A 13,803-nucleotide genomic window follows, 5' to 3' on the forward strand; every position below is an offset into this window, starting at 1 on the left:
TGGCAGAAGAAGATGCCGCGCTAGTATCCAGAACCTGACAGAGTTGAAGAAGCAACTGGCTAGGGGACTCCTTATCAAGACCTTGCAACAACACAGAATCACCGTGATAGGGAATAGAGAACCACTTCTGCTGCCAGTGGATGTGCATTGGGCTGAATGTAGCAAGACAGTCCATACCCACAATAGCATTGAAGGCTGTCAGAGGAAGCACTCTGAAATCAGAATGGAAAGTGCATTGATCCAGTGTCCACGGACATTGCGAAGGATTCCAGAGCTTAGCAACAGGCCACCACTAGCAACTTGCACTTGAGTTGATTGTGGAGTAAGCACTGCTGATGACAATTTGGCGGCCAATGACTCACTGAGAAATGATGATGAGCTACCAAAATCAATCAGAATTAGCGCTAGATGGCCAGCGACTATCCCTGAAAACTGGATAGTACGAGTAGCACAAGCACCAAGAGCAGCAGCTTTGGAGATGGCAACAAACAATTGCTCGGTGACCGACTTATCCTGATGTTCAGAACAACCATCTTCAGAGTTATCAAATGAGTCCCAAAGAGCTTCCACTGCAAGCAACACTTCAGGAGGACATGTGTGGTCTTTACTCCACTTGGCACCACACTTGTAACATAGACCCAAAGCCTTCCAATAAGCCTTGATCGCCTTAAGCTTGGGATCAGCACTTGAAGAATGCTTAACTGCAGGAGCCACTACCGCAGGACCAGGAGTTGGGGCTGGTCCCTTGTCAGTACGGGGTGGCGACGGAAGTGGCAATGGCGTCCTAGGAGTATGCTGGAATTTGGACGAAGCATACCAATCACCAAAACGAGGCTACTTGGTTGGAGCGACAGCCCCCGCCTCCTCCTGCAACAATACCAAAACACAAGCAGCATCGAGGTTTTGTGGACGCTGAACTAGCACAACTGCCTTAATTTCTAGAAACAACCCATCGATAAAATGCATGGTATAATAGACAGGGTTGGTAGAATTGGAGTAAGCCGATAGCTGATCCATGAGTTCAGTAAAGCGTGTGACATAGTCAGAGACAGTGGTAAGCTAATTGATGGAAAACAGCTTATGGATCAACAGCTCATGTTGGTCATGATCGGAACGATCATGCAACAACTAACAGAAGGTGGACCAAGTGGCAGTACGAATTTGGGATTTGATGGACTAGAACCAGCGTGTTGTAGGGCCTTCCAGATAATGTTTAGACACGCTGATCCACAGAGACTCCTCCACGCCATACATAGCGAAATACTTCTCACAACGACGACGCCACAAGCGTGGATTGTCACCGTCAAATTTGGGGAAGGGAAGCTTGGGAAGGCCACCTAAAGCAAAGGAGGGAGGATAGAGGTCTGGAGGCTTTTGGTGGGCGAAACTGTGAGGAATTGTAGGATGTGGTGGAAAAACTTGTGGAACTGAAGTAATTGATGGATAAATTGACGTAATAGCCGAAGAAGGCGGCGGGTAAATTGGTGGAACAGAGGAAGGAATGGAAAAATTAGGAGGAGCAGGAAGGGGTGAAGGAAAAGTTGGGTGAATTGGGTTGGGTTGGGAAAAATTGGGAGGAGCAGGAAGGGGTGAAGAGAAATTCGATTGAATTGGGCTGGTGTGGGGAAAATTCTGTGATGTGGAGTACGGCGGATGAAAGCTAGGTGGATTTGGCTGTGGTGGAGGGAAATTGGCTGGCGGCGGGTATGGGGGGTGGAAGGTGGAAGGTGGGTTGCACAGGCCAAATTGGAGGGCGAGGAGGAACGATAATGGGAGGAGGACGATCCAACACCACGACTAATGATGAAATCGGAGGAGGGTGAGGAGTGGACATTGTACCGTTGGTCGGGATATGGCTCCAAGTCGTGACGACCCCGGATCTAGTACCCCGTGTAATCGTGGCAGAGCAGTGCCCGTTGGTTCCATCGGTGGGTGGTCCGGTAGCTGGGCGCACGGCTGCCGACGAAGGGGGCAGGGAGGGGCCAAGCTGGCGAGTCGACGAGGCGCCCTGCGTGTTGTCCCAGTTGTGGGAGATGCGCTTCACCTCGAGCCTGAGGTCGTCCATGAGTGCCTCCACCGCTGGCCACCAAGTCCCGAGGTTCGTGGCCGCCACCTCCAGCGCCGTGACTCTACTGTCGCGGTCGTTGTTGGTGTGGGCGAGCCGAATCGTGTCCAGGTCGGAGCAGGCGGCCTCCAGGGTGGCGAGGCGGCCGTCAACCGCCGAATCACGAGCAGCGCGATCGCGGTCCAGATCGGAGAAGCGGCGCTCCCACTTCTCATCCTGTTCGTCGAACTGATGATTGAGCTCGTCGAGGACTAGCTTCTGGTTGGGATCCATGGCACCCTGGGCGCGGCGGAGCCTGGTGAAGTGCTCGTGCGACTGTGGCGGCGCAGTTCCAGATCGGCCTAGTCTGATACCAATTGTAAGATACAGCTAGGAATCGAATGCTTGGCAAGGAAAAAGAAGAAGTACAGTACGATAAGTGCTTTGTATTACAAGAATGAATATACGGTTCACTGGTTCCTCCCCTTTCGGTCACGGCTCTCTGCTAGATATACTCAGCTACGCTTGCCACATGGGCCCAAACACCTAGAAGTTGGGCCGCACTTGTCACTTGGGCCTCGGCGAAGGAGGGGCAACGTCATTGGAGCAGCCTTCTAGGTCACCAGCGGCATCAGCTGTTGTAGTATCATGTGTCACGTAATATTGCAAAATGAACGCTAACACTATTGTGTACCAACGGCTAAGAATGTCAAATTTATGATACTTTATTATGATCTTGCTATGAACAATAAGATAAAAAAAAAGGGGTTACCGAGACCTTACATTTCGAAATGCAACGAGTATCTAATTTACACAGGCATCAGATGATAGATTACATATGTTACAGCATGCCACATTTAAATCTATTAATCTACAACAGGCAGAAAGTAAAGCACGAGGATAGTGGAATAGTGAGCAATCTCACAATCTTCCCCCCTTCGACAACTACTTCAGCAAGTAATTACATCACGATTCAGTGGTCCTTGACCCCTCAAAGGAAGCCCTTGTGGAAGAATTATACAACTCGCCCTCCACGGAACACAAATCCAGTCCAACACACTGGACTTTCACAACACCCATAGAATAGATACTCTAGGAAGCTAGAACCACACCGGCGTGTAAAATACCGGTACATCTACAAATTGCCAATCAATAGATAATAAACTCACGAAAACTTGGAGGTGTTAAGCCTGCCCCACCATTTCCGCTTCACAGAGTTGGGCGATGACTCGTTGCCGTTCCCGAGCTTGTTCAGGATCACCTTTGTCTCCCTTATGCGGCCACTGAAATCTTTCTTCCACGAGTCAAAATTCTGCTTCAACCTCCGAAGCTCCATGTCTGGGTTTAGGCTGGCATCTGCCTGCCCAGACTTGACCTCAACCAGGAACTTGGAGTCATCAGCAAAAACCTGGCTCCGTTGTTCGAATTCTTCCGTTAGGCGGCCAATGACGCTCAGGCCAGCGTTCATTTCGCGCCCACCAGTGCGTGGCACCAGCTGAGACCCACTGCTGACATGATTCCCGTTACTTTCCCAGCTCTGATCCACTGATGAGTCTGACATCCTAGGCGTCTCATCCAGAACAAGACTCTTCTTTGCTACGGAAAGGCTCGATTGCAATGAACGCATTTGCTTCTGCCACATTTCCTCCATAGCTTTCATTTTCTGCTCGTACTCTAACCAGCGGTTTTCATATTGCTGAAGCCGCTGATGAAGCATCTCATTCTCTTCATCCTTTTCACGAACTGTGGCCTCAGCTTTTAGTATCCGCCTCTGTAACTCAGCCAGGACTGATGCCTTGATCAAAATTTGGTCACCCTCTGACTCCTGAAAGAATATTAATAATGTAAAACTCAGGCCAGTTTGAATTATTTAAGAACGAAGCAACACATTCCAAGGAGGATGTCATGCATATAACTGTCAGCGGTACAATATAAGGCACACACACACTTATTGTACCTGTTTTGATTCAAACTCTCTTAGCACGTTTATTAGATCAATATTGCCATTACATCTTCGAACAAGACTGCCACGAATACCTATATATTTTCCAACATAGGAAGACATGGAAACAGTGTCAGATAATCGCTTCCCTCCAATGAACTTCTATAAAAGGAGGATCAAGAATCTTCGTACCAGACTGTATTATCACTGAGGCCTTCCGGACATTTATGAAATACCTTCTTGCGATCCAACATCTCACATTTCTCTGCAAAATAACTGCTGCTCTATGTTTCCTCGACAAAGAGGAATAAATTTGTCGTGCATTCTCACCACGAATGACTGCAAGTTAAGAAGGGTGAGGTCCATTCCATACGGTAAACTTAAAGAAGAAAAATTCAACAAGAATAAAAAGTAAAATATGTCAAGATAGTGATCAAGGAGAATTTACATGATTGAAGAGCCAAAACTCCTCTTATTCGTTCTCTTGCATGATGACGGGCTTGATGCCCCCTGAAACAGCTTTGAACCCTTAAAATACCGTGCAGAGTACGATTCCGAGTATCTTCAAGTTTGCCAATCTTCAGCCCAATATCAAAGGACACAGTAACACAAGATTATTTTCACCAAATGCTTAACAAATAAAAAGGTAGTGCATACATATAAAGATAAAAAATCCAGGACAATGAATGGTCTATAAACATGTAATGAAAGCAATAGCTTTAGTTTCTAATGTGGTCATTACCAGCAAATTGAATAAATAGAACAACTAACCTGGCCAGTTCGGAAGAACAACTTTGTGTAGCCAACTTGATACATCTCAGGTAAAATGTTGAACTGATGAAGAATTGCAACTGAAACACTAAGTGGATCTTGGGATGCAACATCCTCAAGAAGAAGAAAGCCATACCTGATTAAATTAAGTATTAACTTTTCTATTAAAAAAAGTTGGCAGAAATTTATTGCAGTTGTTCAGAGTATCAACTTACCGCCGAGCAAACTTCTGGTGAGTCATTCTTGTTGGATATCCAGATCTTGAAATCCGAACAACCTCAAGAACCCCACAGCATTTAAGTTGTTGAAGCACAAGTCCTTGTTCATAAATTGCAGGAAGTTGTAAATTATTTGGTTTAATGCAGCGAATAAAGTGTGGTGTTGTATTTTCCAGTCTTTGCATAAGTTGGAACAGTTGACCCTGCAAAAATTGCACATATTGTCAATTAAACTGTTCTGATTCAATCAAGATCTAGCAGAGTGGCTCTTTCTGGGTGTGCAAAATCTACACCTTGAACTTCATGGCAACACTTAGTTTTTGAGAATCAGCAGCACTAGATCTATACGGAACAGACATAGAATTATCTGATTGAACTAGCATCTTAGATGCAAACATTTTTGGCAGAGAAGTTTTGCATTTGGCAAGGAGCTGAATCGAGTCCATGTGCAATAAATCTCTATTCTTCTCCAGAAAACCCGAAGTATCATAAGCCACCTGATTATCAAGAATAAGAACCAATGATGATAAATGGTAAAACAAAGATGAAAGAAAGCAAAGTACTGTTCACTGTGAAAAGTAACAGTGTGTATAGCGACATCCAACCTCTCCTGCATAGTGACGGACAGCAAATGCCTTGCCTCTTTCTCCTCTGAAGCAAGAATTCGAGTCAAGATGTTGCTTAAGCTTGTTTGCAAAAGTAAGATCTGTGGCATTGGGGAAAGTAGATTCCTCATCCAGCAGAGACAATAACCCCAGTGGTTTCTGTATTAAGTAAGAATGTTAGACAGCAAGAATATATATATTACTACATGGCTGCAGGTCAAGTTTGCAAGATATACAAAGCAATAGAAATTAGGATACTTTACAAAGTTTTCAGATCCTATATATGAAATTATGAAACATAATAAGAAAAAAAAGTATGAATTGTCTAAGTCTTATTGATTTAATAAGAATATGGCTCTAAGCCATATTCTTGCCTTATCATCTTGGTTTGATATATCAGTCATTTTACTTGTAACATTTATCAGGTCTATGTATGTTGGCTCTAAGCCATAACCTTGCTTTACCATCATGGTTTGAGAAGCCAGTAACTCCTTTTACTTTGCAATATTGTCCAGGTCCGTAAATCCACCAAAGTTTTGGCAAAGCTCCATAGAACTAACTTATATCTAACAATAATATCTGCAGACTGCAGAGTGGAGTATTCCGAAATTCATAGACTTAGCTTTCAGCCATTTGACACATTGTTTTTTTCTCCAACAAAGTAGCAGAGCCACATGTCATTTCATTCAGAAGGAAAATAGTACGAGAGGTCAAGAGACCTCGCACAAACCCACCCAGCCATTTGGACACATTCTTCCTAGAAAATTTCACTTTGACAAGTATTATTTTAAACAAACAAATCTCTACTTTGTATCTTCTAATATACCATACTTTTCAGCCAAAAGAAAGCATACAAGGTCAACAATTTTTTTCTTTTTTTCCTCATCACTCATGGACTAGGCATCCTAGCAGGCAGTAGCACTTATCTTTGCTTATTGTGAAATAAAATAGGAAAAGTTTTTTTTTTATCTTAAAGCAGTATTGCAGATTTGTTTTCCTCCCAGAACAAGAATTGTTACATGAGAACAAGCGCAGCTCAGTTGGTAGAGTCCCTAGTTGAGGGAACACCCAGTCGCCCACCCAGGTTTGAACCTCTGGACAGTTGGGATTCATTACTCTCCTACCTAAAAGAAATTCAAAACCCAGGAACAGCTTCCAGCTTCCACCATGGTTGAGGGAAAAAGGATTGCTAAATGCTAAATAATGAATCTCCAGAATTTGTGGACCCATATTATCGTTAGCAAGTGACATCAGTGAACAGATAGTGGCTCATACTTTCTCAAAGAGACTCAAACAGTCTTGATTATCCTCAAAGTCAACCTTTGCCCAGTCGATGCCATCCTCCACATATTCCTGTTCATAGAAACAAATTGATTCTGAGTGTTTGACAGTATTAAAAAATAGCATGAATAAGTAGCATTTCATGTACAACATTTTCCACTTAGATAACACTAGCAGATTCTAGAAGCACATTCCATATTACTGCCTAGAACACCCAAAAGAAGCACAATAATAAGCTTGTGATAATACTACTGTTCAAAATTACATGATTAAGCATGGGATGGACGTAACAAAGAAACAAAGCTGCTTTAAGAACAAAAAAAGTTCATGACATAAGAAATGAACCATCATTCTAAAAATCACACCTTTTAATGTTAACCAATTGATTAAAAGAATTGCAACTTGAGAAAACAGATTCTGCACGTTTGAAACGTAAAAAATAACTTACCTCTTGCTCAAGCTTAAACAAATGACGATTGAAATGTTGTTGCAACCTTTCATTAGCATAATTAATGCAGAACTGTTCAAAACTGTTCTTCTGCAAATGTAATAATGTCACGAGTAAACTATATGCAGTTTAACATATGACGACTTTAGGTAAAAAAGAAAGGCACATTACATCAAATGACTCAAAGCCATAGATATCAAGAATACTGATAGATCTCCCAGTTCGACGCTTGCCAACTGAGAGAGACTTATTAATTTGTTCTACAAGCCACTCAAACAAACTGGCATAGACTGATTTGGCCAGAGCATCTCTTGTGTCAGTTGCCTGAAATATTAAAAAAGGGTAGATGCATCAGATATACAAATTATAGTACTTCCTATAACTACGGTTGATAGTTTACCATAAGTTGATAAACAACAAACCTGAACAAGGGTAAGTTTCTGGACAATGTTTTCATTATTGACTTTCATGTGACGCTTTGACAAAGCTAGATTGAGATCTTCAATACTGCAGCCAAGAAGTTCTGCAACCGTTTTTGAAGCTGCAATAGAATAGAAGGACATTTAAAAAAAAATCCATAGCAGTGCCTTGTTGTGATACCAATTGCTAATTTGTGTTCAGTTTTCCAAAACATCCTTAGGCAGACTCCTTGAAACAAGTTTTATGCACATGCACTCTGTCGCAGCAAATCTCATCCTGACAAAATAAACTCTAATCATGTATCAACAGTTCTGTGTTGAAACTCAACCTGTCCAAACATATGGACTACAGTCGCAACACCAAATTTGTGGTTATCGTAATTTTTTTCCTGTAGTAAATAATCTCAGAAGGTTTATTGATAAGGAACTAGTATGACGTGGTGGGTAAAAACTCTTTAGGAAGGTATTCACACAACCTAGAAACACCAAGCTTCAACCTTGGGTGGGCAGCCTCTGAAATGGAGCATCTACAAACTGAGCTATTGCTCAGTCTTGACCGTAGCAAAAAAATCAGGATAGCTTTTAATATGGGACCTCATAGCTCAAGACTACAGTGCAAAGTTTAGTTTCGTACACTAGATGTTTCCCAAAATATTGAAGTTCCAATGGAAAGCAGGGCATCAGAAATCATCGAAAATTCCACACTAGTACCCAGTGCAGAGAGCTCCCGCTCTGTGCGGGGTCTGGGGAAGGGTGTCAGTGGCAAGCCTTACCCTCGCCTGTGCAATGCGAGGAGACCGCGACTCGAACCCGGGACCTTCCGGTCACAGGCGGTAAGACTCTACCGCTTGCACCACACTAGTAAAAAACATTATTTCAAATGGTAAAGCATCTTATTAGAATTTTTGTAAAGGAGCAATTTCAAACTTCAGGATTCCGAAACCACAAATAAAACAAGGTAGAACAGAATCCAATGAAAGGTGTTATTCAAAATGATGTGCAACAGATAGAAACTAAAGTAAATTTGCTGAAATGAAAATTAGGAAATGACAGACAACAAAATTAGTACAATGAGGGGATGAAGAAACATTCAGACCATTAAAAGAACACTAAGTTATTGAGTGAAGATCAAACAAAATTTTACCTTCATCTACAATGATTTCAACATGATTTTCATTGTCAATTACTGTAAACGAGACATCCCCCAGCCATAGAACAGCAGAGACCATTGCAAAAACATTCTCTTGGTCCTCTTTGCTGATATGAACGATGTTCATAGCTTCCTAAAATAGAAGAAATCAGCAAACATGACAGGAGCAAAGGACAGAAAAAACACACGAAAGAGCTTGTTTTGTAGAATGAGGTATAAAAACAGTGTACCGTCACAGTTCGAAACATTTGGGCATCATCCACACCCGCAATTGAATAGCAACAGCTCTGTTTAAGATATTTGTACTCATCCACCTTTTTCAAATTCAACTTCTCTGTATAAAAAACATAATAACGAAATTTATATGATCCAATCATGGTTTATGCAGAGTAAAAGCGAGGAACATGGATTTTCCATTAAGAATTATGAAGGAATAATCTCTGCTGGAAAGTGAAAAAAACAAATAATAGCAATTTCTAAAATAGAACAAGTCAAGAATTGCTTGAAGGATATAATCAGATGTCACCATAATCAATAGATTATTTACCTCTTAGAGACGCAGGTGCACCAGCACACAGCTGATAAAATATATGGTAGAATCGCTCACCAACTGCACATTGTACAACTCTGGACTGCCATGGTGAAGAAGGCATATTAGACTAATAGCTCTGAAATGATATAGTAGTCTATTTTTCTAAGGACAAACATAAGATTAGAAGTTAACCTTCTCAAGCAAAACTGTTCATGCAACAAGATAATCAGAAAAATTAAGCAACCATAGTTAGAAATTTAATATGAAACCAGCAAATATTAATGATACATAAGGGACTTGATAGATCTGCATACATGTTTGAATCATGGCACCACATATTCTTCCAGTGGTACTGAAATGAATTTCGATAAGCTTTCCCTGCAATTGAGAATAAGAATTGGTCTTCATTCGAAGGTGTAGCATAGTGAACACACAAGAAAAAATAAAACTAAAACTTACAAAACGACTTGAGTTATCATTTTCTCAATGTCTTCGCATTGCCAAAGCCTCGAGTATTGGATTGGTCTGAAGAATTTCATATTCAATACCACTCCGCCTCCAAGAGAAGCTAGATATTGCATAGCAATTTTTGCGGTTTCTGTTTTTCCTGCTCCACTCTCACCACTGTATCAAAAGAATAAAAATGGCATCACCTCTTCACATAATCAATAAGGGTGCTGCACCATTACTAGAATATTAATGCAATCAATATCTCAAATGAACTCAACAAGCTAACATAGAAAACAAACTTTAACTTGTGCCCTCAAGTAAATATTTCTACCACATGAAAGGTATATATTCAGTATTCAAGACAAGTAATCTACCAAAAAAAAAATCTTGCGTCAAGTGAACCACATAATGGAAAGGTTGCATGAGCCAATGCCCATTCCATCTGTTTGAAGACCAGTCACATCATGATTCTAGTAAACCAAAAAACAACGCATCTTTTAATCCTCTCAACAGGATCCTTAGGATCTGAACTTAATTAATGAACAACACAGGTAAAACACACTTGGATGGACAGGTTACTATTTCTTCAGCTCAGCTGATGGGAAAACTAGTATAAATGAAACAGTGCCATTCTTGAAAAAGAAAACATTCTGAGGCTTGACTCTATTTACTATCATTTATCATCAAAGTACAGGGCTATATTACACTAAGAATATCTCATTAAAAAATAATACCCACCTTATAATTATAGATTGGTTGACTTCATCTGAAAAGGAATAGAACACTTAGTTAGGCACAAATTTAGCTGGACAACCAAGATTGTTGCATCAACATTTGTGGACTGACCTCTTTTCATTTCACGAAGTGCTGCATCTGCTATTGCATAAACATGTGGACTGTCCATTGATTTATTTCTATATGCATCAATGTACTCATTACCATACAGTGAAACTTTCTTGAAAGGATTGACAGCCACCAAAACTGGACCTGCTTTAGTCTACAGTACAATAAATATCAATAATAAAGCCATTAGTTGAACTCAATAAAAAGAAAAAAAAAATCACATCAGTGCTTACATAAATCATGTCCTGGGAGTATCTGAACTGAAGATTGTATAGTACTGATGGTTCACTTAGATAACTTAGCTGCATAAGATCATCCACTCCATCAAGAATTTCAGGATTTGCAGGTTGAAGACTGTCTGTTTTCAATCTCAGTACCTTAAAAGGGGAAAAAGCGGGGGGGTCAAATGATGATGCTTCCAGCCTTCCAGTGATTATAGAACGGACTCTCTTAGAAAGAAATCTGCAACTTACTTTTCCTTCAGAAACCTTTAGAACGGACTCATCGCCAGAGGTTGTAAGTACTGTGCATAATGCCCAATCACCATTCGGAAGCTGACAGAAAACTCTATGTTTCTGCAACACATATAGGGTAGAATATGAATTCACTCTGTAATCCAAGTGAGGAGAGGTGTCCAAATGCAAGTTCCTTGAAAAGACAGAGGTCTGGCAACTAGGTACTATATGTGTAGCATTGCACACTTCCAAAAAAAAAGTCAGTTGTCATGAAAGCATAGTAACTAGGTGCGATGTGTCATGTAGAATATCAATAGGCATGACCTGAGATGGAAATCTGGTTAACTGTGTTCCAAAAAATAAAATCTGAATAACTAATCAGATGCTTCTGTAGGTTTCGACATGCTACAGTTATTGAAATGAAGAGTAAAATCTAGTAGGAAACACTAAAGTTTGTCTAAATCTTTCAGGATGGAAGGGAAAAGGTGTTTTGCAGTAAAATGGTAAATATCCTTGCCCACATCAGGTTTGAGATTGCTTGGGGAAAGGTGTATACAGATCGCATTGCAATAATAACCTAGAAGGATAGAACTATAGTAGAAGTCAATTCTGTTCTCAGAAAACAAAAAAAAAAACAAATTACATAAACACTCAGGTAACTGCATTATCACTTGCCATGAAAAAACAACCTAAAGGGCACAAATTCACACCTTTGAACGTGCCAAAACAACAAATGGTGATTAGCATAGCTTATAGTAGCGTTTGGTTTCACATATTACTGGAGAACTCACCCTCCCCCTCTATCAAAGTACCAGATCAGCATCGCATCTGCCATTGTTTCACCAAAACAATTTCCCAATGTTCTGAATTCCCAACCCCAACACTCACATTTCAAAAGCATCAGAAATGAGAGGCAACCAGCCCACCTTCTTAGCGCCGTACGAGCTGATGTCACTCCACCTGGCGTCACCTTCCGTGGGGCTCGCCGCTGCTCTCGGCGACAATCGCCTTGGCGTCGCCCCGGCTGCCGAATCCACCTCGTCTCCTCCTCCACCTCTCTCCCCCACCTCCTCCTCCTCAGCTGTCACCGCCTTGGAGCTGTACGGCGAGTCCGCGTCGTCCCGCTCCAGCCGCACCACCTCCCCTTCTTTCTCCTCCTTCTCCGCCTCCGCCGCGGCAGCCGCCCGGCGCCCGACGCCGTTCGCAGCCGGCCCGCCACCGGCGCCGCCGTTCGGCGGCGAGGCGGCCCCGGCCGAGTACCTGTAGTCGAGCGGCATCGACCCGCGCCGGCTGCAGCTTGCTGGGCCCGCCGCGCGCCCGCAGGGCCGTGGACTTCCGCACCGACCGCACCGACACCGACGCCATCGTCTCGCCGGCCGGCCGGGCGGCACAGCGCAGCGCCCGGAATCCAACTCACGGGCCGCGACGAAACCGCGGCTCCCCGCGGGATCTACGCCCCGACGGCCTCAAATCGACCCCCAAACCCCTTCCTCCCGTCGCCAATCCACGCTCACACCCAGCAAAACACCTCCCAAAAACCGCCGGGGAAAAAAAATAACAGCCGATCTCGCTGGCCGCCAACCCGACAGCGCAACCGCAGGAATGGCGAGAGAAGCGCGGCGAGCCCGACTCCCCCTCCCGGACGCGAATCGCCCCGCCTCCGCAGCTGCTACGCCTCCTCTGCCTGACTCCCTCCCTGTCTCTGTCGCTGGAGGAGAGAAAGGAAGGAAGGAAGCACCCAGCAGCGGGCTGGATATGGAGAATAAAAAATAATAATAATGGGAATTAAGGTGGCCTGCGAATTTCGTGGGGGTGGTTTTTAAAAAATGTTTAAATTTAAATGGGGTGCAGGTGCAGCGGTGGGGAGGGAGGCGGGCCGGGTGGGTGGAGTGGTGGAGACTGCTTCGCTTGGCATCGCATCGGGAAGGTTTTGAATCGGCCACATGGCGCACGTAATTCGGCCGCTTCGTCAGATCCAGAAAAAAGCGAGTGGGAGCAGCACGAGTCAGGAACAGGAACTGGTGGCTAACGGCTCCCGGGCTCAGCGTTAACGGCGCTAACGGTAACGGTTATGCCCAGAGGGCGCGTGCGCGTGCGCGCGCCCGCCCGCCGGCCCGCCCGTGTGCCGTAACTGCACTGGAAAAATGCAGGATAGCCCTGGGAGTCTGCAGAATTTGCGAGATGTTATTTCTTTGCAGAATGCACCGAGTACAACGTAAAGTTCGTGTTAGCAGATTCACTACGGAAAAAGTTCTCTCACAGAATATAACCCCTCGCATCTCAGTATAATACATTCTCATTTCCATGTGGGACTTATAATTCTCGTCGATGGAACAGTGCCAAGACACCGGTTATTTGAAATCAAGATTGCTCACTTAATAACCTACGTATGCAATTTTGAGATGAGTACTGTTGGCAGCATTAGGTATAGTAAAGAGTAGCAAGCTCAACTCCTCTAATAAACAACAAATGTTACTTAGGACTTATGTTTAGCACTCACATGCCATGGGTCGTAGGTTGGTCCTGACTAGAAAAAGAGGTACCAAGTACTACGACGGTTGCTTAACCACACCCTATCAGGTAGTACTGCTCACCGTCGCAATTACCAGAGCAGATAAAGGGCTCATTCGTCATTATACGCACAC

At 43.3% G+C, this 13,803-nt stretch overlaps 1 pseudogene; it reads right to left on the minus strand.

Moving 5' to 3' along the window:
• Positions 1-2,945: 2,945 nt before the first annotated feature.
• LOC136524714 (myosin-1-like) lies at positions 2,946-12,923 on the minus strand (annotated as a pseudogene).
• Between the last annotated feature and the right edge of the window lie 880 nt (positions 12,924-13,803).

The sequence above is a fragment of the Miscanthus floridulus genome, chromosome 2, assembly GCF_019320115.1.
Source record: "Miscanthus floridulus cultivar M001 chromosome 2, ASM1932011v1, whole genome shotgun sequence".
Lineage (NCBI taxonomy): Eukaryota > Viridiplantae > Streptophyta > Magnoliopsida > Poales > Poaceae > Miscanthus > Miscanthus floridulus.